This window comes from Apodemus sylvaticus, chromosome 2 (assembly GCF_947179515.1).
Source record: "Apodemus sylvaticus chromosome 2, mApoSyl1.1, whole genome shotgun sequence".
NCBI classification, from domain to species: domain Eukaryota; kingdom Metazoa; phylum Chordata; class Mammalia; order Rodentia; family Muridae; genus Apodemus; species Apodemus sylvaticus.
This window is the reverse complement of record NC_067473.1, coordinates 161,147,720-161,174,448: the sequence shown is the minus strand read 5'-3', so window position 1 is coordinate 161,174,448 and position 26,729 is coordinate 161,147,720. Positions and strand designations below refer to the sequence as shown.

The 26,729-nt window shown below is 47.2% G+C and overlaps 1 long non-coding RNA gene across 3 annotated transcripts in view; it reads right to left on the bottom strand.

Annotated features, from left to right (window-relative positions):
- LOC127677662 (uncharacterized) overlaps positions 1-26,729 on the bottom strand; it is a 38,598-nt gene that overhangs the window by 6,639 nt on the left and 5,230 nt on the right. Inside the window, exon 1 of one of the 3 annotated variants that reach the window (XR_007976526.1) lies at positions 18,964-19,018. The exons of the other annotated variants lie outside the window; for them this stretch is intronic. This is a non-coding gene — a long non-coding RNA (uncharacterized LOC127677662). Of the gene's footprint in view, positions 1-18,963; positions 19,019-26,729 lie in introns of those variants that run through there. 3 annotated transcript variants of the gene reach the window in all.

Genomic DNA, 26,729 nt, shown 5'->3' with positions numbered 1-26,729 from the left:
TTACAAACAGGACCTACTAGAGAACTGACCTTGTGTGACAGGAAACTGAAGCCTGAAGCTCAGAGGATTGAGGTGATTTGCCCAAAGATACCCAAATTCACCAAACAGACTTAAAGCTGGCCCTGGGACTTGACATCCCTTCATCTCAGAGGGGCAGAGCTTCTACCTGAGACTGGAGACAGGCGGGACACCTTAGCCTGCTCTGGGCCTTGGGCAGACATTTCTCTCTCTGACTCCATTTTCCTCACCTGTGGTATATACAGAATGAACAGGAAGAAGAGCCTTCAGCCTGGTTCACATTCTAACCTGGGTGTGTCAGAAAGCACCTGGCTCTCGGGAGTCAATTTAGCAGTCTCTGCAGTAGCTACAAACAAAAACCTACAGTCTCTGCCCTCCAGGAGCATGGAACTTAAGAACCATGGGTGGAACCTGAGGGGACAGGCTTCCTGGTTGGCCGCTCTCCGTGCTTTGTCTTCGAAGTGACAGGTGCTGTTCCCACACAGTTTACAAGCGCGATCTCTCAAGGGGGAAGAAGCCAGCCCAAGTGGGAGAACTGTGAGATTCTGACTAAATTATTGCTGTCTCTGCCTTGAGTCTGGTTTTTTGTTTTTTTGTTTTGTTTTGTTTTTTAAAAATGGAGGGGAGGTGATGAGAAGCCCCACCCCTAGCCCAGCTGAGTAGCTATTGGCCTTTGATTGCAGCTGGGTGAGAGAAAACAGAGTTAACACCTCATAGAATTGACTACAGTCCAGAGCAGGCCTCACACCCAACACAAACTGGACTCCATGATTTGGTTTGGCTTTCTGTTTTTAGAGAGAAAAAAAGAAGGCGGGAAAACAGGAAATAACGAAGTTGGGTGGGGAGGGAGGGAGAGGGAAATATTTGGGAGGGAGACTATAATCAAAATATATTGCATGAAAGTCTCAAAAAACTACTTTTTAAAACTAGACTATAAGATAAATTTAGTAGTGATCATTGCTCACTTAAGACCGTCTTAGCCAGGTCTAGTGGGGGCATATCTGTATTTCTAGCTCTCAGAAACTGAAGCAGAATTGAAAGCTTGCTTACAGCTACCTTGGGCAACCAGTGAGACCATGTCTCAAACAGACAAACAGAAGGGCTGTCTTAGCTTCAAGTGACTAAAAATAGAAACCAAATATGAGGTCATATGAGCGAGTGGGAAGAGGGAGAGGCCGCCTTCCGGTGCAGCCTGGCAGGTTCATTCACACACCAAAGACTCAGGGCTTCCCATTCTCCGCTCAGCTCTGGCCTGCATGTGCTGGGATCTGGGGGTCACCTGTGAGCCCCTGCCTTTCTGTGAGAACCCTGCCCTCCATCTTGGCTGCCATTGAAGCACAAGGTCCATCCTGAGTTCATGACACCAAAAACTGACTATGACTTTGACCAGTTGGATAATAACTCACACCCAAACCAGAAGAGCTGAGCATGTAGCTGGGTAGGTTCTTAAAGGAAATTTGAGGTACTGCTTTGCAGAAAGGGTGAGCAGATGCTAGGTGGTGCTACACACTGATGGCCGCTTCTAATCTTGCATACCAAGAGATTAGTTTTCATTCACTGGTTAATTTACCAAGTGAATTTACAGGTAACCAAGCTAGGCAAATGGAACCCTGGTACAGAGGGTTTAAAGGAACCTGCCCCCTGTAAACTTCCTCAGTTGGACTTAATGGCTTTGTCCTTGATTCCCTGAACCTCAAGTCATAGGACTTGCATCAGAAACTGTTCCGATTTCACCCTGTTTGTGTCTAAACCACAACCCCAAAGCCAGCTGCTTGGATGACTTTGGGGGAGAGGCTAACACTGGAGTCATCACATACACACACACACACACACACACACAAAGACACACACACACAAAGACACAAACAGACACAGATACAGACACACACAAGCCATCATTCTCAATGGATTGTGAATCTAGTCATTTAAAAATGAAATATGTAAACATAAGTCCTCAAAGAAAGCACAGACAGAGGCCAGGCAAGGTGGCACAGGATTTTAATCCCAGGACTTGGGAGGTGGAAGCAGGCAGATCTCTGTGTTTAAGGCAAGCCTGAGCCGGGCGGTGGTGGCACACACTTTCAATCCCAGCACTTGGGAGGCAGAGGCAGGCGGATTTCTGAGTTCGAGGCCAGTCTGGTCTACTAAGTGAGTTCCAGGACAGCCAGGGCTATACAGAGAAACCCTGTCTTGAAAAACCAAAAGACAGGAAGGAAGGAAGGAAGGAAGGAAGGACAAGTTTTTCTGTGACCTTAGAGTAAGAAAAGGCAGATAAATTTAACTATATACATTCCACGTATAATCTTAGTACACAAAGGAAAAAATTGAAGAAATAACAGGGAAAATATGTGTAACCAATATAAAGACAGAGTTGTTTATTTTCCCCAACACTAAAGGATTTCTAAAAGCAAAAGAAAAAACCAACAGCCCTATAAAAAAGGGAAACTGACAAAATGAATAATTCAGATAAAATGAACATATATACAATTTTGAAAAAAAAAATGCAGTGCTTGACCTTGGTCTTCTTAGGAGAAATACAAACTGAAACTGCGTGCAGATAGATGCCATTTAGATTGTCAAAAGTCCAAATATTTGACCATGTGCTCTTTCTACTACAGGGCAAGGTTCCCTTTCATACCCTGCTGGAGAGAATACAGCAAGGTATGATCCTTACAGAAATTTGGCAATGTTTAGTAAAATTACGTATTGCACCTAAACTTTGGCCGACAATTTAACTAAGAATTCATCCCACAAGTTTTAAAAAATAAGAAAAAAAAAAAAAAACCACACAGGATTCAGGAACCTTTGTAGTAGCAAATACAGGGAAAAACCCAAGTACTCATTGGTGAGGGGCTAACTATTCATTAAGCAACATGATACTGTGTGTACTGGCTGGTTCTGTGTGTCAACTTGACACAGGCTGGAGTTATCACAGAGAAAGGAGCTTCAGTTGAGGAAGTGCCTCCATGAGATCCAGCTGTGGGGCATTTTCTCAGTTAGTGATCAAGGGGGGAGGGCCCCTTGTGGGTGGTACCACCTTTGGGCTGGTGTTCTTGGGTTCTATAAGAGAGCAGGCTGAGCAAGCCAGGTGAAGCAAGCCAGTGAGAAACATCCCCCCATGGCTTCTGCATCAGCTCCTGCTTGCTGACCTGCTTGAGTTCCAGTCCTGACTTCCTTTAATGATGAACAGCAGTGTGGAAGTGTAAGCTGAATAAACCCTTTCCTCCCCAACTTGCTTCTTGGTCATGATGTTTGTGCAGGGATAGAAACCCTGACGAAGACAGTGTGCAACTGAGTAAAATTATGGAGAAATGAAGGCTGTCTCCAGGGGACAGTACCAAGGAGAAAGAACAAGATGGAGGCCAGCAATATGGCTCAGCAGGCAAAGACATGTGAAGTCAGGCTTAGTGATCCGAGTTCAGTCCAAAGAACCCACAGGCTGGAAGAAGAGGACAGAGTCCCACAGAGTGTCCTCCGACATCCACGAGTGTGCCATGGTCCCCTCCACACCCACACGCACACCCACAGGCACACACAGGATCACAAAATAAGGTTTTTTTTAATTAAAGGAAGAACAAAAAAGGATGCTACCACTTTCCAAGAAGAGGAAGAAGGATAAAAAAGAATAGATATATCTTCTATTTAGTAAAACAATAAAAAAATAGCCACAAACTAAACTGTTACCTATGAAGGATAAGTCTCAAAATCTGAGAAAATGGCTGTGTGTCTATTTAACATCTCAAAACAGACCTGGCTGCCTGGTTCTCCCAGCATCCCTCAGTCCCTACCTCTTACCGGGTATGACTGACACACCACCACCACCAACAACAACAACAACACTACACACACACACACACACACACTTCCCCTGACCTCTCTAGCCCAGGGGTTGAGCTGTCCTTCCCATAGAGGCTCTTCCCCATATAGTAGAGCCATTTTGGATACCTGCCCCTCTTTTTACCTTTTGCCCTCCAGGTTGCTGCACATAGTTCTTCTCTCCCCCCTTTTCCTTCCCCGCCCCCTCTCCGCACGTGGCTCAGAGTCTCCCATCTACTCTGGCCTCTCCCAGAAGCCTCTACCTTCTGCTATGCCTCCTTTTATCTGCAGTAAACCTCTTCCTCCACCGTACCTAGGAGCAGCCGCGCCCTTCCTCTAAGGGGTGCAGACTCTCCTAGCTGAGTCAATCTACAGTTTTGTGCTCCTGGTGCGGATCGCTGCCCGCGCTGACTTCTGCCGCCCAACACGCTTGGCTCCAGAGTCTGCGTTCCGGCTCCTCCACCTGCTGTACCCATCCCTCTCCGCCCACCTATGTGGCAAGTGCCCTCTCTCCAGCTCCTGGAGCCTGCTACAAGGTCCTCTGAGGCACCACCAAGTGGGTATCTCCCTCCTCCGCCCTTCAGGGACCCCCACCACACGGGCAACTCTACTGGCTAACACTTTGCTCCTCTCCCTCTGCGGGAACCCTCCCTTTTCCAAAAGTCTCCCCCAGCGCACCTCTTAGCTGCTTTCTCCTCTATCTGCTCTAACCACTGTCCCCCACTTCTACTGGGAAAGCGCCACTGCGGGGCTCCCTGCGGTGTCTGCTTTACTAGGAAATCCACACCAGTGCGCCAGAAAGCTTCCTCTTCCTTCTGGGCCCCAGCACATGGAAAGCGATGTCTCTCGTCTGTGATTTCCCACAATCCTCTCTGCAGTCTCTCAGCGCACCTGGGGATGCCATAGTCTGAGATTCTTGTCTCTGCACTCGCCCGCCTCTGCTCCCTCTGTGGAAGGAACTGAGGACATCTCCCCACCCCCACCCCTGGTCTATTTCTCTCACTCTTTGACCAGGGTCTCCTTCTACTCAAAAGCCAACTCAGCTCCACTCAGACCCGGACACACCCTCAGACTTAGCATGTCGTTAAGCCTTGCTGCCTCGGTTTTGTTTGTTTGATTTTTGGTTTTTGGGGTTTTTTGTTTTGGTTTGGTTTGGTTTGGTTTTTGTTTTTGTTTTTGTTTTAATGGCAACAGGGCCTGGCCACAATACAAACTTGACAATCAGTCTCTATGGCCAAAGGGCGGCATATTTGCCTACCAAATTCTCACTGATGTTGACAAATGCTGCCTAGGCATGGGCAAACGGTCTGCCTGCCCTGGTGCGGGCTTTCTCCCTCTCTGCTTTCGCCCCTCCCTCTACAGCTCACGCCCTGTTTATCAGGTTCCCCTGGCAAAAGGCACCCCTCCCCGCCCCAAAGCTGTGCAGGATCTGGGTCTCTCGGTTCCCATTGACTTCAATATAGAGGATGAGGCCCCACCCTGGGCATATGCTCAGCCTACCTCTCATTCTCATCCTCCTCCAGCACCGTCTACCCCAGCTCCCTGCCCCACTCTCAGTCTCACTCAATGGTTTTTTTTCTATATTCTTTGTTTACATTCTAAAAGCTTTCCCCTTTCCCAGTCTCCCCCCCCCCCCTCCATGTCCCATAAGTCCTCTTCTCTCCATCCATTCTCCTATCTTTCCCCCTCCCTTTTCTCTGTCCTGGTCCTGCCCTACAATGCTAGATCAAGCCTTTCCAGGATTAGGGCCCTCTTCTTCCTTCTTCATGAGAATCATTTGATATGCTAATTGTATCTTCAGTATTCAGAACTTCAGGGCTAATTAATATCCACTTATTAATTATTGCATTCCATGTGTATTCTTTTGTGATTGTGTTACCTCGCTTAGGATGATATTTCCAGTTCCATCCATTTGCCTAAAAACTTCATGAATTCATTGTTTTTAATTGCTGAATAGTACTCCATTGTGTATATATACCACATTAATCTCACTCAATCTTTTTTTTATTTTTTTTAATTTTATTCGATATATTTTTTATTTACATTTCAAATGATTTCCCCTTTTCTGGTCCCCCACTCCCCGAAAGTTACATAAGCCCCCTTCCCTCCCTCTGTTCTCCTACCCATCCCTTCCCACTTCCCTGTTCTGGTTTTGTCTTATACTGCTACACTAAGTCTTTCCAGAACTAGGGGCCACTCCTCCGTTCTTCTTGTACCTCATTTGATGTGTGGATTATGTTTGGGGTATTCCAGTTTTCCAGGCTAATATCCACTTATTAGTGAGTGCATTCCATGATTGATCTTTTGAGACTGGGTTACTTCACTTAGTATGATGTTCTCCAGTTCCATCCATTTGCCTAAGAATTTCATGAATTCATTGTTTCTAATGGCTGAATAGTACTCCATTGTGTATATATACCACATTTTTTTGCATCCATTCTCCTGTTGAGGGATACCTGGGTTCTTTCCAGCTTCTGGCTATTATAAATAGGGCTGCTATGAACATAGTGGAGCACGTATCCTTATTACATGCTGGGAAATCCTCTGGGTATATGCCCAGGAGTGGTATAGCAGGATCTTTCGGAAGTGACATGCCCAGTTTTCTGAGGAACCACCAGACTGATTTCCAGAGTGGTTGTACTAATTTGCAACCCCACCAGCAATGGAGGAGTGTTCCTCTTTCTCCACATCCTCGCCAACACCTGCTGTCTCCTGAATTTTTAATCTTAGCCATTCTGACTGGTGTAAGGTGAAATCTCAGGGTTGTTTTGATTTGCATTTCCCTGATGACTAGTGAAGTTGAGCATTTTTTAAGATGTTTCTCCGCCAAAGATCAAAAGTTCTTCAGGTGAGAATTCTTTGTTTAACTCTGTACCCCATTTTTAATAGGGTTATTTGGTATGATATGATAGTCTACCTAAGTGACCCCAAAAACTCCACTAGAGAACTCCTACAGCTAGCTGATAAACAACTTCAGCAAAGTGGCAGGTTATAAAATCAACTCAAGCAAATCAGTAGCCTTCCTATACTAAAAAGGATAAGCAGGCTGAGAAAGAAATTAGGGAAATGACTGCCTTCACAATAGCCACAAACAGTATAAAGCACCTTGGGGTGACTCTTACCAAACATGTGAAAGATCTGTATGACAAGAACTTCAAGACTCTTAAGAAGGAAATAGAAGAAGACCTCAAAAACTGGAAAAATCTCCCATGCTCATGGATCGGCAGGATTAATATAGTTAAAATGGCCATTTTGCCAAAAGCAATATACAGATTCAATGCAATACCCATCAAAATCCCAACTCAATTCTTCATAGAGTTAGAAAGAGCAATTCTCAAATTCATCTGGAATAACAAAAAACCCAGGATAGCTAAAACTATTCTCAACAACAAAAGAAATTCTGGGGGAATCAGTATCCCTGACCTCAAGCAATATTACCGAGCAATAGTGTTAAAAACTGCATGGTATTGGTACAGTGACAGGCAGGCGGATCAATGGAACAGGATTGAAGATCCAGAAATGAACCCACACACCTATGGCCACTTGATCCTCGATAAAGGGGCTGAAAACATCCAATGGAAAAAAAGATAGCCTTTTCAACAAATGGTGCTGGTTCAACTGGAGGTCAGCATGCAGAAGAATGCAAATTGATCCATCCTTGTCTCCTTGTACTAAGCTCAACTCCAAATGGATCAAGGACCTCCACATAAAGCCAGACACTCTGAAGCTAATAGAAAAGAAACTGGGGAAGACCCTTGAGGACATCGGTACAGGAGGAAAGTTCCTGAACAGAACACCAATAGCTTATGCTCTAAGATCAAGAATTGACAAATGGGACCTCATAAAATTACAAAGTTTCTGTAAAGCAAAGGACACCATCAAAAGGACAAATCGGCAACCAACAAATTGGGAAAAGATCTTCACCAACCCTACATCAGAGAGAGGGCTAATATCCAAGATATACAAAGAACTCAAGAAATCTCACTCAGTCTTAACTATGCTCTTCTTCACCTCTGCCTTCCGAGTTGATGGCCCCTCCCCCTAAGGGAAGGGGCGTGTCCTAATGGCCTCCTCCCACTGCACGTCCCCTTTCTTATGACATCTCCTAGACAGAAAGGCAGAAAGGCACCGTGGTTCTTTCTCTACCAACCCTTCTAGCTTCACCAGAGTTCAGGTGCCTTACTCAAACCTCTAATGTCACCTGCCATGCCCGTCTGTTATTCTTTCCTCTACTCTAACCCTGAAAAGAAGAAAAGGGTTTGGTCGGCTGCTCAAGCCCGCACAACTGAGGTCTACCTTGAGAGGATTCCTATTCACAAGGGGGGGGGGGGGAAGAGGACACCATTTCCCCCCAGGGGCTCCCCACTGAAACTGTCAGCTCCATGCTGAGAATTAGTCCCCAGGCAGGGTAGCCTGAGTCAAAATGGTGACTTGCCTCCTGGCCCGCCTCTTAAACGCTTCTCATAAGGTAATTCATTTTGATAAAATTGAGTGAGGTTACCCGGAGGCTGCATAAAAATCCTCCTGAGTTCCTTGAATGACTTATAGAGACCCTCCTTCAGTCCACAAAGCTAGATCCAAATACTCAACGGAGCGAGGCTGTCCTCAACTCTCTTCCTCTCCCAGTCAGCTCCTGATATTCGAAAGAAACTTAAAATGCTGTTGACAGCCCTGAAACTCCCCAGAGGGATCTGTTGAATATGTCATATATGGTGTTTAATGGAGCAACATAGCAGGAAAAGATAAGGGGGTAAAAAAAACAAACAAACAAACAAACTTTCCTTGATAGAAATGTCAGCTCCGGGTAGCACCCCTAATCTCCTCCAAATGTGATGGGGTGCAGAACACCACCTGGAGCTTGCTTTAAATGTGGCAAAGCCAAACACTGAGTGCAAAACTGCCCCTCCCCTCCCCCACCACCAGGACCCTATCCAAACTGTGGGCAAGCAGGACCCTGGAGAACTGACCATCCTGCATTGCCTAGACAGCACAGGCTGAGCCCCCAAGTTCCTCCTCCCCAAGAAAGTCTGCCAGATCTTCTGAGCCTGACCCTGCCACAGGACCTCTGCTCCCAACAAAACCAAGATTACTTCAGAGGAACTTAGGGTGGGGGTCTGGGTGGCCAGCAAGCGCTGTAGTTTTTTAATAGATTGACAGCCAGCACCACCGGCCGAGGACTCCAGGCCCCCCTCTGCTCTGTCTGGGACCACCCAATAGCTCACTCCTCATTGTACCCAGTTGTTGAAACCCACTACTGGGCAGAGATATCAAAATAAAGCTACCCTCTTCCTTTTCTTTTCAACCACTCCCTCTGGAACTTTTCCTCTTCTAGCCTCTGGGGAGCGTCCTCCTAACATCAGTGCTCCATCCTACCCCCTACCAGCCCAAAAGCTGGACCGCTTCCTCTCCCTCAGTGGCCTCAGGACACACTCCTATTACTATCCTCCTAGCTTTGGTGCTCTCAGTGCCACATTTCTCCAAAACAGACGGGGTTTAAAGCCTGTCACAAGGCACTTTCTTGGAAAAGGCAGTCTTGAGCGCACTCACCCTGCCTATAACACCCTCACCCTGACTGTGGGGAAGCCTGAAGGTTCTTACTGCCTAGTCTGGGACCTCAGGATTATTGATGCAGCCGTCATTCCTATACACACGGAAGTCCCTAACGCCTATACTCCACTCCCTCAGATCCCGCCTGTACCTCTCACTTACTGCCCTAGACCTTAGGAACGCCTTCTTCACCATCTCTTTACACAAAGACTCACATGGTCTCTTTGCTTTGAACTAAAGCATCCTGACCTGGTATAGCACCCACCTTACTTGGACCGTCCTTCCCCGGGGGTTCCGGAGACAGTCCCCATTTTTTAAGCTACATCTGCTTTGATATATTAAATAGGCACCTCAGCCATTTGTCCAAGGTAGAGGAGATCCTAAGACAGAAGCCAATTTATTGACAACTTGCTAATACTTTATAGGTTTGACTTTGGAACCACTTGCTGGGTTTTTTTGTTTTGTTTTGTTTTGTTTTCTGGTTTTTTCAAGACAGGGTTTCTCTGTGTAGCCCTGTCTGTCCTGGAACTCACTCTGAAGAAGACCAGGTTGGCCTCGAACTCAGAAATCCACCTGCCTCTGCCTCCCAAGTGCTGGGATTAAAGGAGTGTGCCACTACTGCCCGGCTTCACTTGCTGTCTTTAATTGCAACCTTTTTCACTCCTGCAGACACCCAGGACCTGGCGTGTGTTAGACCAGCTGTCTGCCACTGAGCTACAGCCATAACCTGCTAAGTCTGTATAAAATGGGCAAGCTACAAAGGTGGAAAGGGGCCTAACTATGCATGCAGTCGGTAACTGGAAAAGAACTCCAAAATACCTGTGATGTATGAAATGTCTCGGAGTGCTTGTGTGCGAAAGGATGCATACATAGGCATGTGTAGGGATGTGTAGGCATATGTAGGCATGGGTAGTCATAGGTAGGCATGGGTGGACGTGTGTAGACATGTGTAGCATGGGTAGGAATGTGTAGGCCAAAGGCTTACACCAGTGCCCTCAATCACCCTCCACTTTATGTTTTTAACAAAGCCAAATTTGCTGAGACCGATGAGTTTATTGTGTTTGTTTATTCCTCAAAGATGAGAGATCACGGACTGGAGAGATGGCTCAGCGGTTAAGAGCACTGACTGCTCTTCCAGAGGTCCTGAGTTCAATTCCCAGCAACCACATGGTGGCTCACAACCATCTGTAATGGGATCTGATGCCCCCTTCTGGTGTGTCGAGGACAGCTTCACTGTACTCATAAAATAATCTTTGACGGGCGATGGTGGCACACGCCTGTAATCCCAGCACTCTAGAAGGCAGAGGCAGGCGGATTTCTGAGTTCGAGGCCAGCCTGGTGTATAGAGTGAGTTCCAGGATAGCCAGGGCTACACAGAGAAACCCTGTCTAGAAAAAACCAAATCTAAAAATCAAAACAAAAGATGAGAGATCACTTACAGGAAACGTAGGTGAACCTGAAACAGCTGTAACACCACAAGGTCCCACACCATCATCGTGCAAGCCCACAGAAGCTCCGCCATGGAGTACCACTTTCTACTAGCCTTCCGCTTCCTATGCAGTCTAGCATCTCCCAAGATCACTCGCAGCTGGGGCTAGTGTAGACAGCTGGTATCCCAGGTGGAGATCTTGTGACCCCCTCCTCCCTCCTTCTGGAAGGTCCACAGCTCCACTGTTATCACAGGCCTGGTGGCCACTGTGGTTCTGCTCTAGTTACCAAATCCATGCCTGTTCTAAGATGGCACTGTGTTAGGCACAGAAGGGGAAATGCTTGGTCACACTCCACCCCTTCCCCTTGGCTCTTACATTCTTTCCACCACCACCACCCTGCTCCGCAGTGCTCCCTAAACCTCAGAAGGGGTGATATGCCCATGATCCTTCGCCGAGCATTGGGGAGCCATGCCACCTCAACTGTCACTTGTTCTTGGTGGTTTAACTAGTTATGAGTCTGTTCATCAACAGCCCACATCCACTGTAAGAAGTCCTCCACAGAAGTTCTCCTCCACAGTCAAGGCAGAGAGCAGCAGTACTAGGTGCATGGGCGACATCAGAATAACTGTGTGACCTCTAAGACCCACCCACTGTAGAGAACAGTCTCCTGGAATCTGTACCATGGAGTTTCCTCACCTTTTTTTTTTTTTTTTTTTTTTTGAGGCAGGATCTCTCACTGAACCGGGAGCTCAAAGACGTGACTACACCAGCTGGCCAGTAAGCTGGGGTAGTCCCTCACTCCTCAATGAAGGAAAGTGTGCTCTGCAGCACCCAGCGTTTTTATGTGGGTGCTGGGAACTTTAGGTCCCACACTTTCACAGCGTTCTCTCCCAGACCCCTGCAAAGTATAGTTTCACTGCCCATTACAATCAAGGACCATCAGAAAGGAAAGGAGGGACAGCAAGATAGCTCCGTAGGTAAAATCGGTGACTCGGGTAAAATCGGTAACTCCAGTGCAAGTTTCTTGACTGGAGCTTAATCCTGGGGACTCATGGAAGGAGAGAGCCCACATTTGTCCCAAAATTTCAGGGACAGACTGTGCACATGTAATTCTATCATCCCGCATCATTCTTTTTCTTTTTCGAGATAGAATCTCCTTCTGTAGCCCAGGCTTGCTGCAAACTCTCTATATTCTCAGGCCCCAAATTTAAATAGAAAATATAAGACATCATACTCTCTTAGCAGCTGCAGACAGGTGCCTTGTCCTCTAGCCGGGAGGCTGGTGTGTGTGTGTGTGGGGGGGGGTCCTTCTCTACCCCTCCACCCACAAATTACAAGTTGAACAACTCTATGTCAGACACCTCCCAGCTCTAGTCCCTTCTCTGTCAGCCCTTTGTCACCTGGACTTTTAGGAAGTCTTCACTGGCATCCCCTACCTGTACCACTCCCCTCGCCGGGGTCATCTCCCCACTATTTGCTAAGACACACCCTTACAGCATCTGGCAGTGTTCTAGAAAGAAACAGAGGGTCAGGGACTCTGCCAGAGAGAGTGGTACAGGGACAAATCCCCGCTGGCGGCAAAGCGCCAGGAATGCGGCACAGCCTGAACATTTGCTCTGGGCCTCGCGGGTTGGACAAGGGTGAGGGAGTCAGAGGGCTGCCTAGCAAGAGCCACAGCCATGGAGGGATCCAGCAGGTGTCATAAAGTTGAAAAAAATAGGGAAAAATGTGTCTTAGCCTCCTTCCTATCGCCCCACCCACTGGGCAAGGGGGCTATCTGATGCAGTGTACGGAGAAGGTGTGTTAGTTTCCATCTGTAATAAAACACTTGAGTAAAACTATCTAAAGGATATATACTATGTAACGTATATATACTTCAAAGATAGAGTTCTTGCCTAGCAGGCACAAAGCCGAAATGCCGCAGGATAGTATGGAATGCAGAAGCTATGTCGAGGTTAACATGAAAGTAGCCAGCCTTGGGAGAACACTGGAGACCCTTCCTGTCCAGAACCGACAGCAAGTGCAGCGTGCCTGGGGAAAGTGCACACACTGGCGGCAGCTCCGAGCCCAGACTTAAGATTAGAAGGCAGTGTTAGTAATGGACTGCATTTAGTCTGCATGTGTGGGCTTCCCAAATTCTCACTAACCACCAACCACAGGTAGAGACAAGATGGGGACCCTCTGCATGCACACATGGTATTTACAGTCCTCAACACTGCTGGGGCCTTAAAGCATCCTTTCACTCAGACATCCCTTACCTGTCAGCAGCTGGTCATACACCCAGATCTTCATTCTGCCCGTCTGGATGAGGGTGGGCAGACTTACCAGCACTGTGATGCCCATAGCTAACTTACAGGCTATCTCCACCTACACACACACACATACACACATACACACACACACACACTTTACTATCACAATTCATGAAGCTGTTGCATCTGTTTCATATACCTTAACTGTCCTCGTCTCCTCCCTGTTCATTTACAGGAGACAGCCCCATCCCAAGGATATGGAGACAATTCCCCAGATAAAGGGACACTCCCATGAGCTCTAGTTTAACCCCTTATACTTTTAATCTAAAGGGATTTTTTTTTAAGTCAGCGCCATTTGTGCAAGCACACTGGCTCTCAGAGCCATGCAGTCTGATAGCTCAGGAGTTACTTTCATTTATTTTTTAAAGAGAGTTTTAGGAGACATGACCTCCCCATGCTGAGATAAAAAACACTCAGAAATATTCATAATAGAATAAGATTCAGGTATTCCACTAATGATCCTGGAATGCAGGCAGATAAGCAGTTGATTTAAACTCCAACAGGAGAGAGGCCAGTGCAGAAGAGTAGGGAAGTCGAGCCAGGGTCTCTGATTCTCCTGTGACTATGCTCAGACTCACCCAGGGATGCTCCAGTGGGGTGTGAAGGAACTCTCCAAGTCTGAAGGACCCTGAGAATGGGTAAAGCATATGCTCCGCCCACTGCAGTGACCCTGATGTTGCTTGTCTCTTCACTTAGGCCCCTTGACACTATAATGCATCCTCAAGAATTAAGGTATAAGCCAAGAATCCCCAAACAATGAGGTTAATATGGCATGGTAATACTGTCTGTCCTCAGTACAAGTGGGGTGGGAAAACTTCAGCCAAAGAATAAGTGTGTAAACAAAACTGTCCTACAGCTAAATCTATTTTGTAAGAGACAAGAGAATGGTCTGCTGTGAAAGGAGACTGAAAGATAAGATGGCTCTCCTAGAGCAAACATGAGTGTGGCTTCCTGGTTCCCACTCCTTCTGGGATCACCCATTGGCGTAATTGAGTTATTTTAAACCTTGTACTTCTATTCTGGCAACATTTGTGTCTTCTGGGATATGTAACAATTTCAAACTAAACTCCTTTTAATTCATGGATTCCAACCAACTCTTCCTATAGAAAAGGCAAGGCCTCCTTTCTCCATCCAGTAAGTAGAGAATCTTGTGGTCCCCTCTTAAGCAGAGACTGTACCCTCATCAACATGAAAGTAGTTACAGAAAACTGATTGACCATTACCTTTCTGCTCCTCCAAAAGATTTCTAGAGCCATAGCTCTCAGAGCAAGAACTGAAGAAAGCTACCTCAAGACTACAATGAAAGAAATCAGAATAGCTATTTTATACATGGGTAATGGGCCATATTAAAAAATAATAACAAAAGGAAGGAATAAAATCTTGTGGGACACTGTGATGGTTTGTCCCTAATGCTTGGCCTATTAGGAAGTATGACCTTGTTGTAGTAGGTATGTCACTGTGGGTGTGAGCTTTTTTTTAAAAAATGATTTATTTATTGTTACAGTGTACACTGTAGCTGTCTTCAGACACCCCAGAAGAGGGCATCAGATCTCATTCAGATGGTTGTGAGCCACCATGTGGTTGCTGGGATTTGAACTCAGGCCCTTTAGAAGAACAATCAGTGCTCTTAACCACTGAGCCATCTCTCTAGCTCTGGGGTGTGGACTTTAAAACCCTCATCCCAGCTACTAGGAAGTCCATATTCTGCTAACAGCCTTCAGATGGAGATATAGAACTCTCACTTCCCCCTGCACCATGCCTGCCTGGATGCTGCGATGTTCCCACCTGGATCATAATGGACTGAACCTCTAAACCTGTAAGCTAGCCCCAATTAAATGTTGTCCTTATAAGAGTTGCCTGGTCAGGCTGGAGAGGTAGCTCAGTGGTTAAGAGTACCATCTGCTCTTCCAGAGGTCCTGAGTTCAATTCCCAGCAACCACATTGTAGCTCACAACCATCTATAATAGGATCCGATGCCCTCTTCTGGTGTGTCTGAAGTACTCACATATATAAAATGAATAAATACATTTAAAAAAAAAAGAGTTGCTTTGGTCACAGTATCTGTTCACAGTAGTAAAACCCTAAGACAGACACTTGAGAGTTCCAGTTTCCAGTCACCCATTCCCTCCTACACCTCAGCACTCCCCCTAAGGAAAATACCTATGCCCTCAGGGACAGTTAGCACCCTTGTGTCTTTCTCAAACCTAGAGTCTCGGCAATACAAGTAAACACTAAGAAACTCCTCTGAAGACCCCAGAGCATCGCTGGGCAGCTAGCACAATTGCTCATATCCAAATCTGTCTCCTGTCTCGTTTTTTCTCTTCTCTTATAGTGACTCCCCAAAACCTCAAATTCCACATCACTCAGTCCCCACATCGCAATAGGCTTTAACATTCTTACCACCTTCGCAATGGGTACAACTTGCAACTTGCCAAGATATTTCTGTTTGCTTTTTACTGGCCAAGGAGTATTTCTAACCTTAATGGCACAAATAATTATGTTAACCCAAAAGCTTTCAATAATACAGGAAAGCTGGGCCTCAGTCAGTCAGCTGCTGGAACATTGCCTTCCAGAGGGACCTGAAGAAAGGACCAATTGCTGACGTAGCCTCTCATCACAGGACTGAACATTCCCAACAAAAGAGACAGAAAGAAAAACGAAAGCTTTCTGCTGCCCAAGGCAGGGTCCACGCCACACTGGTTAGCAATATTGTTGATTCCTGTCTTAACTTAAATGAAAGTCACTATGTCTGGAGTCTTTGATGTCCTGAAGATTAAGGAAAAGGATGTTCTCAGATTCCTTAAAGCAGAAACCTAAACAGAGGTAGCACCAACCTTGATTACCAGAGAGAGTTTCTACAAAAGGCAAAGTGGTGTCATCTGCATCATAAATCCTAAGAGACCCTAAGAGATACTGCTTAGATACTTAGATACTGCTTAGGCAGCTCAAACCGCTGTTGTTAAGACTCCTGCTGATGAGATCCAGCTCTTCCTGCCGCTGACCAGTTAGCTGAACTGGAATTCTGATGTTACCAGTCACTTCACTCCAGAAAGCTCACTAACCAGATACAAGCACTTTTCAGGGAGCCACACCTTTGGGTGGGTGGTGAGTGACCCCCAGGGCAGACCTCAGAGTCTTGTCTTACAACAACCAGCCAACAAGGCTCAGAGTTAGAGGATACCTGATTTTATTGTACGTAGAAAACCTAATTGCTAGCAAAATAAAAAAGCTTAAATAGAGGCCAAAAGCAGTTAGGTGTGTCCTGTAGAGATACAGTTTGGGTGTGCCTTTAAAAGCCGCAAAGATAAGAATGCTAAAGAAAGGAAAGTCCCGGCCTATTTTAAGGTGCTTTGCTTGGGAGAGGTCTTGTGGTCTTAGCTCTAAGACCTGATGCAAAGCCAGCTGCCAGGCCTCCGGCTACCTCATCTTAAAGGTAAAATGGTTTGGCTGGGAGGCCCTCCACCCCACCCCATGTACACATACATATATACACACATACATACATACATACATACATACCATGACTCATGTAACATGCTTCAGCCTACTAGGAATATAGGGGAGAAGCTAGAAACTTTTTTTTTAAAGTAGCAATTAGGGGCTGGAGAGGTGGCTCAGTGATTAAGAGCACCGACTGTTCTTCCGAAGGGTTTTTTTTTTTTTTTTTTTTTTTGGTTTTTTGGATTTGTTTTTTTTTTGAGACAGGGTTTCTCTGTATAGCCCTGGCTGTACTGGAACTCACTCTGTAGACCAGGCTGGCCTCGAACTCAGAAATCCGCCTGCCTCTGCCTCCCAAGTGCTGGGATTACAGGCTTGCGCCACCACCGCCCGGCTCTTCTGGAGGTTTTGAGTTCAAATCCCAGTAACCACAGGGTAGCTCACAACCATCTGTAATGAGATTGGATGCCCTCTTCTGGTGTGTCTGAAGACAGCTACAGTGTATTTACATATAATAAACAAATAAATCTTTTTTAAAAAATAGCAATTCAGCCAGGATTTCTGAGTTTGAGGCCAGCCTGGTCTACAGAGTGAGTTCCAGGACAGCCAGGGCTATACAGAGAAACCCTGTCTTGAAAAGCCAAGAGAGAGAGAGAGAAAGAGAGAGAGGGGGGAGCCCTCTTTCGTTTGGAGGAACTCAAGAGAAAGGTAGACTAGTTTGGACCAGGCTGTCCTCAAACTCAGAGCTCTACCTGCCTCTGCCTCTGCCTCCTAAATGCTGGGATTAAAGGTGTGCACCACGGCCGGGAAACACAGAGAAACCCTGCCTCGAAAAAACCAAATCCAAAAAACAAACAAACAAAAAAAAAACAACAACAACAACAAAAACAGTTGTGTACCACCACTGCCTGGCTGACACAGTCTTAACCTATAACCATCATTTTTTTTTTTTAGTTTTAAGATTTATTTTTATATTTTTTAATTTTGTGTCTATGTGTGTTGAGGAGGTCCTCTGCAAGTGTGAATGCAAATGCACAAGAGCATCAGAAGAGGGAACTGGGAATTTGAGTTCCGGGCAGTGTCAAGCTGTGTAATGTAAGTCCTGAGACCCGAACTCGGGTCCTTTGTGAGAGCAGTATGCACTCTTAATGACTGAGCCATCTCTCCACTGGCCTTATGTTGAACAATCTGTCTTAGGGTTTTACTGCTGTGAACAGACACTATGTCCAAAGCATCTCATATAAGGACAGCATTTAACTGGGGCTGCCTTACAGGGTCAGAGGTTCAGTACACTATCATCAAGGTGGGACATGGCAGCGGCCAGGCAGGCATGGCACAGGCAGAGCTGAGAGTTCAACATCTCCATCTGAAGTCTGTTAATGGAAGACGGACTTCCAGGCAGCTAGGATGAGGGTCTTAAAGCCCACACCCACAATGACACACCTACTGCAATAAGGCCACGCCCTGTGCAAATATAAACCATCACACAATCTAAAGGTTCACACCCAGAACAGCCATCCATCTTGTATTCCCGATTTTGTAACATTTGTGTCTTCTAAGCTCTGTAACAACTTTTCAAGTGCTGGGATTAAAGGCCTGCAGCTGCCGCCACCCAGCTGCTCTGTAACAACTTGAAACTAAACTCCCTACAATGTAGGGATTGCAATCAACTGCCACTGGAAGCCCATGCCTCTCTTTAGCAGTAGATAGATGGTCTCGTGATCCCTCTCAAGCAGCGACTACACCAACATCAACATGGCATAGTAACTATAGGAGATTAATTCATCATCACCCTCTGTGTCCACCCCTCCACCCCCAATTTTTAGAGCCAAGTCTCTTGGAGGTTTGGGGACTGGTCAAAGTTACATCAAGATTAACATATGAAAGAAGCCAGTTGTCAGACAAACACTGGAAGTCCTTCCTCACTGGGCCACACAAGGCAAACAGAGCATCCCTGAGAAAGCCTGCTTTATATGAATTGGGACAGGTAGGAACTATGTAGATGACGTAAAAAACGGTCGCTGACTTCACAACCCAGTGCTTCTGAGAACCAGCTTCCCCTCAGTTCACCAGCCCAGCCCCATTCTCAGAAGTGCTTTCTTTTTCTTAATAAACTATCTCTATTTCTATTTCTAACCACGGGCCCCTTGCTGACCCAATGCTTTGCCCTCAGACGCAAAGATCTGGAAACTTGAGTGGGTGGCCACAGACTCAAATTCTCGCCTGTGACACTAGGTTCAATTCCCAGGGCTGACAAGAAGATCAAGAAAACTCAAGAATTTATTTCCAGTTCTATTTCAGAGGCTCTGGTCTGTGGCACTGTAATTCTGTTGTTTCTGGGCCTCTGCTCTCTGAGGCAGAGCATTGTGACAGATGTGGTATGCTGGATCAGAACTGCTTACCTCATGGTGGCCAGGAAGCAAAGTGGAAAAGGCAGAGGACAAGATATACTCTACAAAGGCAGGCACACACACACACACACACACCCCACCTCCTAGCAACCTACTTCCTCCAACCAGGCCCTACTTCCTAATAGTCCAGTCGCCTACCAACCCATTGTCTTAGTTAGGGTTTCTATTGCTGTGACGAAAACAACATGACCAAAAAGTAAAGGAAGGGTTGGAGAGGAAAGGGTTTAGTCAGCTTACACTTCCAGATCATAGTTCATCATTGGGGCAAGTCAGGACAGGAACTCAAGCAGGGCAGGAACCTGGAGGCAGGAGCTGATGCAGAGGCCGGAGGAGGGCTGCTTCCTGGCCTACTTGCTCATGACCTGCTCAGCCTGCTTCCTTATAGAACCCAGGAACACCAGGTCAGGGATGGAATCACCCACAATGGGCTGCGCCCTCCCCCACTGATCACTAACTGTGAAAATGGCTTTCAGCTGGATCTCAAAGAGGCATTTCCTCAACTGAGGCTCCTTTCTCTCTGATGACTCTAGCGTGTGTCCAGTTGACAGGCAAAACCAGCCAGGACAGCCATCCATCCACTTATAAAGTTTGGGTGTTCATGACCGGGTCACCTCTCAAAAACTGGCTGCCAAACCATGGAGGGAGAATTTTAGAATCAACCCTAATGAGAGTGCAAGCTGATGTCTGGTGTCTGATGTGTGGCTCCTTCCTCCCGCGCTTCATTGAAATATTCCTTCCTGGGGTCAAATGCTTCAGATCCTGGGTCTCTTTTTAAAAAATTACAAAAATCAGGAAGCTCAGTAATTTGTGATTCACAAGCTCAGAAAACTCACGGGTCTCCTCCCCTCCCCCCGCCCGCATTGGACATGCAGCTGGATAGGGCATTGGACAAGAGAGACGAATGTGGAATGGTTTCTTCGGTCATTGTTGGTGCCCTATTTGAGGTGAATAGATGTTTGTTCAAACCTCCCCTAGGAAGGTAACCCAGCATCTGGCACAGGGACACTGCCAACCACAGAAACCCTCATTCCTCATCTTCCTGTCCTGTCCCCACTCTGCACCCCAGACTCCCGTGGCCTTTCACACTTCACCGCCCTGGGTCTTCGTCTTTCTGCGTCTACTCCACCCCTCCCTCTCTCCATCAAGGTTTTCCTCAGCTGGCACCTCTGCCATGCAGCCCTTTCCAAGCCCTGCTGTTGAACTACCTCCTCTGTGCCCACAGCTGTCTGACAGGCCCCAGGAGAGCAGTCCAGGCCTTGCTCTCCCGCTGTTTTTCCCCTCTGCCTCTCTGTCCGGACTGTGAGTTCCTGGGGTCTGAAACCGAGCCTATCACTGGCCCCAGTGTCTACACTGCCTTTCCTATCCCTATCCCCTGACCGGTTCTGTCTCAGATGATGCGGAAGTCTTTTTCCTTTGTCTATTACTAGAACCAGGGCCATGTTTGTGTTCAGTGGCCCTAAGGGAAAGAAAGGTTTTACCTCTGCATCTTGTAGCTCCTGCCCTGAACTGAAGGCAGACCCAGCCAGACTTTGTTTTCACCTCAGTCTAGAGAGGCCAAGGGGTTCTGTACTGACTAATAGTCACCACGACTATCCCTGCTTATTCTATGCACACAGGCATTCTGTCAGAGCAACTCTGATAGAGATCAGAGGAAAGTGCCTCTTTCCATCCTCCCCCTCCAGTACTTATGCATTCATTTACAGATTCTCTCAAGGTGGGGCTGGGTGAGCGCCCAGGCCTGAGGATAGGGCCTTGGACGAGCTTTGAAGATCGCTAGCTTCCTGTTGACCTAGTCTTCTCCACTCTGATGGCATAGCAGGGAAGAGAGAAGGCCAGGGAGACAGGACTGGCTGAGAACCTGTGGAGGGAAGGATGCCAGCTTCAGAGAGCCCTTAGAAGTCAGCTCGTCCTCAGTTCTCCAGAAACCAGGGGGCTGGAGAGGGATGCCTGCCAGTCACAGAGAGGCATTGTGTCTTTCTGGGGCTGTGGTAACAAAGCACCACAGACGGAGTTGTTTAAAGAGATTGTGCTGTCTCCGAATTCTGGAGCCAAAGCCAGAGATCAAAGTGTGGGCAGGTAGGTATGGGCAGAGTGCTGTGGGCGGAGTTGAACCCTCCTGTGGGCGGAGTTGAACCCTCCTGTGGGCGGAGTTGAACCCTCCTGTGGGCTGTGACCAGGATGGGGCCAGGCTCTTCCTTTCTAGCTGCTGATCCTTTGCCGGCAATCTCTGTGGTCCAGTCGATGAGAATTCTCCAAGCTCTTCCGCCATCTCCCCATCTTTGTTGCCTCTTTATTTACACTCTAGTAGGTTTATTAGCATTGTCAAACATACACAGCTCTGGGTGTGGTGGAAACTAAGACAAAGAGGCTGCATTTTGATACCATCTCAAAATAAACTAAAGTAAAATACAAGGCAGATGATATCTGAGCATCTGCATTCATCACTCTGCTTCCGGTGTGTGGATACAACAGCCCAGACACCTCTGCCGCTGGTACTCCCCTCCCAGAGGCCCTCCCTCCATGAAGGACTGCAACCTTAGAAGAGAGAGAGAAGTAAAATAAAAGTAACCATGAGAAACCATTTTAACCGTTTTTTCTTTTTTTTTACTGTACAGCACAGCAACATTACGTTTCTCTACCCAGCTCCAGAATTTTTAGTATGTCCCACCCTAAAACTCCATATCTGTCCATGAAACCTTGGCTCCTTGTTCTCCCGTGTAATCTCCAGTCTCTAGTAACCACCGTTATTTCCTATCTTTTGACTCTTCTAGGTCCCTGTTAACTGGAATTGTCCAGGACGTGTTCTTCTGTGGCTGGCTGGCTCTCTTCTCTTGGCAAGTTCAATGTTTGTATAAGGACAGCAATCGTATGAGACTAAAGCCCAACCCACTCCCATATGACCACGTCTTAACCACCCGCTGCATCTGCAACAACACGATTTCCCACTGAGTTGGGGTCAAGACCTCAACTATGAATATAGGGGACACAGCTCACCTCCCTAACAGCCACACTGGTAGACGGCATAAGGAAGGGTATATGAGTATGTTTTGGGTTGTTGGCCATTAACACTACTAAGTCCAAACTGACCCCATTAGCGGGGGTCATTTCCCTGACATATCCTTCCAGCCCCACTAACTCACCACTCAGGAAGGGAAGAACAGGAATTACTGGCAGATGTTCCAGAGCATTCTCGAAGTGAGCTCTGAGCTCCAGCCTTGAGGCTTCAGTGTGTCCTGCTTAACAGGCAGTCCCTTTGTCCTCTGAGGGACACCAAGTACCTATCCACCCACCTACCAGGGCCTAAGCTGTCTGGACCAGGAGGTTTCCTCTGCCCACTGAGTCCCATGCCCTATATTCCACAAAGAATAATTAACACTGTGGTATAGGCCTGGTTCAAAGCCCCGGGGGGGAAAAGGAATGGTCTTTGCCCTGGGGAGTTTTTATGGAGGTAAAAGAAAAAATAAAATAAAAATGAAATCTACTGTGTGACAAGCAGTAATGAGGGCCATTGTGGGATTAAATGAAGGAAATGCACTGGAAGCTCTGGGCTGAGCAGAGGGCTATAGAAGGGAAGGAACTGACCATGCAGATAATGAGACAGATCCTGACAGGGGCCTGACTGGAAACAGAGTTCTCTGAGTGTGTTGGGGAGGGGGACTGTGCACCAAGCAAGTAAATGAAGGCACTACAGACCCTACGGAGGCTGGAGTCACCCTGAGAAATGGAGACCCAAGGAAGAATGTGGAGCCTGCCTAGCATGCCTCAGGCCCTGGGCCAGTCCAGGGGAAGCAGTCTGCTGACCAGGAAATTCACAATAACCATACCTGATAGAAAGCGCGTGGCTACCCAAGAATGAGGATCTGAACTCTGGTCTCAAGAACCCACATAAAGGATGGCGGCAAGCATCTCTGATCCTAGAGCTCCTACACTGAGCAGAACATAGAGAAGGAGACGCTCTGAAGATTTGCGGGAGAGCCAGCCCTAACCCTGGTTTACAAGTCTCCAGACATCCCCCACACCCTCACCCCCACCCACACCCCACACCCCCATACCCCCAACTCCCCACTCCCATCCCACCCCCACCCCACCACCCCACTAACCCCACCCCCCTACCCCACCCCACCCCACCCACCCCCGTCTATGAGGGAGGCCGGTCTCTGATGTCTCCGTGCCTGCCATGGTATGAGCACCTGCTCACTCCCTCACTCTCGCTCTCTCATTAAAAATATGAGACACGTAGAACAGAGTTGGCCTAGAGAAAGGAAGGTTAAGTGTGGAGAAACGAGCCAGGCGTGATGCAGTGCACGCCTGTAATTCCAGCACTTGGGAGGCAGAGGCAGGCAGATTTCTAAGTTTGAGGCCAGCCTGGTCTACAGAGTGAGTTCCAGGACAGCCAGGACTATACAGAGAAACCCTGTCTCAAAAAAACCAAAACAAAACAAACAAAAAAAGAACTATTTTCTCCTCCACAATTAGATTTAACATGTTCTATCCAACATGGGGCAAGGTTCGTTGCTTGACTTTTCCTCTTTAAATTTAAGTTGAAAAGGAAACTGCAGTTATCTTTGGGTGAGCGGCTTTGCCTCCAAACCCTGGCTATCACAGGTTAACTCCATGTCCATGCTGTAGACAAGACAGAGGAATGTTGTGTGTATGTGGGGAAGAGGGAGAGTTTGAGCTCACATCTCCAAGCAACTGGACTCAAAGACCAAGAAGTAAACATGTCTCCCTCTTTCTACTTATCCTTGTACCCTTTGGGTTGATATTCCTGGGGCAGTTCTCTCCTAGAAGGAGAAGAGACAGGAGAAAGAAAACACTTTAGAGTTTCGCTGTGTGTGTGTGTGTGTGTGTGTGTGTGTGTGTGTGTGATGGAAGCAGGAAAGAGGTATGTACAAGCTAGTCATGCAAGTCACAGAGCCAAAATGGTGGCAGGAGAGATGTGGGCAGAGCCATATAAATACTGTGGGGTGAGCACATTCCTGTGGCTCAAGGATGGGACAACAACTTGAAGATATGGCCAAGTTTGTGCCAAGAGGGGCGCTCGCGGGATGGAGCAGGGCCAGAGCTAAAAATACAATGATATTTCTGTGCCTGGCAAGAGTATTAGCATCTGTGGGGTTTGTGTGGTAGGAAGAAGTGGATTTGAGGAGGGAGGAAGAGGAGCAGGCCGGGGGAGGGGCTAAAGGCTGGCCTGCAGCCGAAGATTCCAGACAATTAAGGCCCACCCAACCCAGAGGCTGGAGGGAAGGGGAGGGAGGTATTGTCAGTCACAAGGCTTTGGCTAGGCCTGACGCTAGGGTGTTTCCACACCGACCCTCATAGGTGTTTCATTTCTTTTCAAACAGGCAACAGTTTTCATAAAAGCAGAGTTCAAAAAAAGACTCACATCCCCGGCGGAGGGCCACCCAGCAAGGAAGTAGCAGGGCTAGAACAGCCCCCCCCCCTCCCAGAAGCAGGCTTACTGGATGTGTCCCTAGAGAGCAAGATGTGTTGGGCTTCCAGGCTAGGAGGGAAAGTTTCTGCTCAGCAGATGTACCCAGCAGTAAAAACCTCCTAACTCAAAGCAGGGAACTCATAAAGGCTGCCTTGTGCAGACTTCAGAGGAACCTTGAAGTCCTCCAATGCTCTGGGAGTCTACACTTCCAGGGAGGAGCGCAAGCCTGCCGGGGTCCAACTGTGCCCTTGAAATGCCCTTCTGGGGAGGAGTGGAGAGTCCCACTTAGAGAAAGTGCACACCAATCCCTTGCAGACACTGCCTACTCCCAGAGCAGCCACAGTGCGAGGCGATCATTGTACCGGGGGTGATGTGACCCGCCTAGCATTGTACACATCACCCACAAGACACAGGACAGAGTCCCAGCTCTTACATTGCCAGCCAGAGTGCCCCTCACAAAGAGACTCCAGCACACCAGACAAGGTGGAGGGTTGTGTAAAACCCAAGGGTAATTCACTGGTAGCTTCCTAGACCCCTAAGGAGTCAGGAGAGAGGCCAACGAGAGCCGTAGAGCTCAGAGGAAGCTGTGTGGCTGTTGCCATAGCTGTACAATTAAAAGGGTCAATAACCATCCTTTCTTGGGTACTTCGTATGCACCTATACCCTTGGCTAAACACTTGGTATATGTTATCTGATTTAATCTTCAGAGCACCTTCGTGAGTCAAGTATTCTTACTTCCCCTGTGCATCTAGAACAGACATTCGTGGGTGACATAAGTCAGCCCAAATTGCACAAGTGGTATGTGACTATGTCTGGATTCAAGCCCAGAGCCACCAGGCTCTACCCTATGCTAACCAGGAGGAACTAATACTTCTGCAATCTCCCTAGTGATATAGGGTTAGAGCTCTAACACAGAGTGTATATGTTTCATTGTTGCCCTGACGGATCCCCACAAATCTAGCCCACGTATTTATGTGTATTGCACTTGAAGTCATATCGGACACATGGGTCTCACTGGGTGAGACTCATCTGAGTGGCTAGGGCTACCTTCTTTTTAATGTCTGCAGGAAAGAGTGCATTTGCTGCTTCTGTATGCTGCCAAATTCCTTGATTTGTAGCCTCTCTCTCTTTTTAACTGAGAAGCCATCACAGTCATGTTTCTCAGACTCTATCAGAGTTTTCTGAGTGTACTCTACTTTAACCTATGGAGTTAGACAGAGACTATCTGAATAACTGGAAGTAATTGCTTCCATTACAAGTTTTAATCTAAATTGAATCATCAAAGACCCTCTTGCAGCACTATATAACACTTCCCAGATACCTAAGGTGTATACATATTGGAAAGCCTTTAGTGTGAAAATGTATATGCGGGCATTTGTGTGTTTGCATGCATGTGTACACAGGCACATGCATGTGTAGAGCTATGTGTTTCCATGTTTATACATCATGAGTGAGGGAAAGAATGCATACAGGTATGTACATGTCCATCTAGAAGCCAGAAGTCAACACCAAGTTGTTTTGTGACATTTTCTGGGGACATGTGAAAAAAAAAAGTCTGATCAGCCCAGATAGGGTACTGACAACAAGCCAAAGAAACTCTTTTGCCCACCCTGGTACAGCTCAGTGAACCATAGAGTTCATTATTGTTGATGACAGGATTCTAAGTGAGGGGTTTCTTTCTGGACCATGAAAGATTCAAAGGCAGCTACATCACCAAAAAGCCCACCTGAGCATGGTCCAGCCTCAACATAGGATCTGGGTTTTCAACTGAAAGCATGGATATCTGGAAGGTGCATAATAAATACACACAGGCAACTTCTCTGTCTCTGTCTCTCTCCTTTGTTCTCCTGAAAGCTTGAATCTGCATTCACTTTCACTCCCTCCTCTGGCTGGAGGTTGTGCCCTCTGCACATTCTAGAACACACTTCTCACACACATGTCACACACACCTCACACACACTTCCATGTGCTCTCCTTTCACTCACTAAAAAGCAGTCACACACCTGTTGTCTCCTAAGATTAGGAGAAATGGAAACCATTTTTTTACAAAGAGAGCTGCCCTCGGGCTTCTGAGATGTCTCCATCTAGGCCTGCTGAGAGTAGTTCCTTATTCCTGATGGCGGGTTCCCTAAAGGGATGTGTCTCCTACTTCTCAGGGTCCCAGACACGATCTATGTCATGATAGGCTGTCCCCAGCAAGCAATGGCTCACACAAACTGCATCCCAGCACTTCCACTGAAGAGCATCCTCCTCCTGGAGTTCGGTGCTTCTACAGCCTTTGGAAGGGGCTTTATGAATCTTGTTTCAGGAACTTCCTGAGACT